The sequence below is a fragment of the Alligator sinensis genome, unplaced genomic scaffold (assembly GCF_000455745.1).
Source record: "Alligator sinensis unplaced genomic scaffold, ASM45574v1 scaffold787_1, whole genome shotgun sequence".
Taxonomy (NCBI): Eukaryota; Metazoa; Chordata; order Crocodylia; family Alligatoridae; genus Alligator; species Alligator sinensis.
Window position 1 is genome coordinate 946,568 of NW_005841911.1, and position 2,721 is coordinate 949,288.

The 2,721-nt window shown below is 37.8% G+C and overlaps 1 protein-coding gene across 1 annotated transcript in view; it reads right to left on the reverse strand.

The window, feature by feature from the left end:
• Positions 1 to 2,449, reverse strand: part of LOC102369367 (maltase-glucoamylase, intestinal) — a 162,435-nt gene extending 159,986 nt beyond the window's left edge. Inside the window, exon 1 of the mRNA XM_025198043.1 lies at positions 2,373 to 2,449. The gene's annotated coding sequence lies outside the window, so the exon portion shown is untranslated. The remainder of the gene's footprint in view (positions 1 to 2,372) is intronic.
• Between the last annotated feature and the right edge of the window lie 272 nt (positions 2,450 to 2,721).

Here is a 2,721-nt window from a genome sequence, read left to right on the forward strand (position 1 = left end):
ACCATGTCAACCCCTGCAACTTCATTGGTGTCAAAGATCATGTGACATCACTTCCTGGTATGATACCATTTCCTGCTATGTCTTTGAATATGACTTGCCAGCCCACTGGTTATAAAAGTTTGTGATCTGGCCCCACATTCAAAAAGGTTGGACACCCCTGATCTAAAGCAATCTACCCTCTGTCATATCCTCCCTGGTATCTACCATCATTGCCTTAGAGATGCCAAAGAGTACATCTGTGCTTGTTCTTTTTAATGGTTATAAATAGATCTATCATTCATGAATCTGTCTAGTCCCATTTTATATGTGGCTATACTAATCTGCCTCTACAACCTCCTGTGGTAATGAGATTTGCAAATTAACTATGCATTGTATAAAAAGTACTTTCTCTTGTTAGTTTGAAACTATCTCTTGCCAATGTCAGTGGGTGCTTCTTAGTTCTAGTATTCTGGGACTTGGTGAATAAATTCCCTATTCACTTTGTCCACACCCTTCATGATTTTATAGACTTCTGTCTTATCCCCTGACACCTACAGCCTTCTTTTCAAACTGAAAAGTCCTAGCCGTTTTAGTCTCTCCTGGTATGGCAGTTGCTCCATTCCCCTGAACATCTTGGTTGCTCTTCTCTGTGCCTTCTCTAATTCTACCACATCTTTTTGAGATGCAGGGACCAGAACTGCACACAATATTAAGGCTTGAGTGCACCATAGATTTGTATAATGATACAATGATGTTTTCTGTTTTATTTTCAGTTCCCTTCTTAATGATGCCCAACATTTTAACTATTTTTTTTTGGTTGCCACTGCACATTAAGCTGATATTTTTAGAGAACTATCTACCATGACTCTAAAGTTTCTTTCCCTGAGTCATAACAGCTAGTTCAGAAACCAGCATTTTGTATCAAGGGAGATTTGTTAGTCACTGAAATTGCAGTGGACTGAAGAACTGATGGTTGTTGTTTAGACCAATTGTTGGCAATGGGATTTGATACATGGATTTAATTTTGCAATATGCTTTGAAGAGACTGCTGGTGAACCATAATTAAGATACAACAGTGATTTCATTCATGTCTCCTTCTCCTCTCCCCCAATGGTATTATCAGAAACTACCACATCATAGTGCTGTTCTAGAACATTTTTAAAGCCATTCAAATTCACACAATTCTATTTTATCGAAAACATGGACACAATGTAATTTTGCAAATTAATTAATGAATTTTATACTGAATATTTTGTACCTTAATTTCCCCATTTAACTGAAGGGATTAAGTCAGTCTGGAGTCTGAATTGTAGTAATACATATTTAGCAAATAATTGTGACTATCCAATATACAGTACTTTAATTAAAAGATTTCTTTTCACAGCCTATGTTGAAAATAAAAAAAAGTTTCATCTTCTCTTTTGCAGCATGCTTAGATCACTTGCTTGAAACAGAATATGATCCCCCAACTATTAAATGATAATCCTGAAACATCCAAACAACTCAAAATGTAGGCAAGGCTTTTTGGGTAGATGTTATATCTTTTATTAGACTGACTAAATAGTTGGAAAAAAGGTCTTTGCAAGCTTTCAGAAACAAACACCCTTCGTCAGATGTAGATAGACTCTGCTGGTGTTGTGTTCTCCAAGGTAGAAAAGAAGCTAATTTATAACAAGCAAGTCTGGGAAAATGCAAATGAGTAGAAGTTGTGAAGACAATGGATAGCGATGGTGATGGGGGAGGAGGGAAATGTGTGAAGGAATGCATGTGGTCAGCTGGAGGCAGGTTACCAGTACCCGCGATTGTCACCATACAATTCTCAAAAGGGCTTTCACCCAACAAAGACACTCCTCCAGAGATAGATCACACTTTTGAAAGAGAAACCTGGATACCATGTGAAGAATTGATGCAGTACAAAAAGAAAATCCCCACAAAATGCACACCATTATTTATGACATACCATCCTTCCCTGGAACCTAAATGGAAAATCCTCAAAGAATTGCAACCCACACTAGAAGAAGTATGGGTTGCAGCTTAAAGAGCTCTTTCCAAAACCACCCAGATTAGCCTTTAAACAAGCACCTAGCATCACCAACCTCACCACCAGAAGCAAACTTTCTATGGCCCAAAGCACACTGAATGGATCTAGACCATGCCGGGACAAAAAATGTAGAACCTGCCAACACATCTCCACCATTCCCCACAATAACTACACCCCACAACAGAACCATCACCATTCCTGGATTTTACACCTGCACTTCCAGAAATGTCATATATCTTATGCAATACCCCAAATGTGATGATGGAAAATATGTAGGAGAAACCAAGCAACAACTGCACAACAGAATGAATACACACCAAAAATCCATCCAAGACGAAAAAAATCCAATTACCTTCTCACAAGACAACCACTCCCTCTCCAATCTCTCAGTTCTAATCCTCAATGGGAATGTACAAAACACCTTTTATAAATGAGCCTACAAACTTCATAAATCTACTGGATACAAAAAATCATGAACTATATATAGATATTAGATTTATGACACATTACAGCCTGCCTAACATCTGATACCCCAAGTAGCCTGCCTTTAGCTGACCACTTCCATTCCTTCACACATTTCTCACCCTTTCCCTCCTATTCAACATGTAGAGCAGTTAAGCACAGAAATGTATTTAATAAAATCTAACAGGCATACTGTAGTCAAATTAACACACACAAAATTTATTCCTAAAAAGATTCTA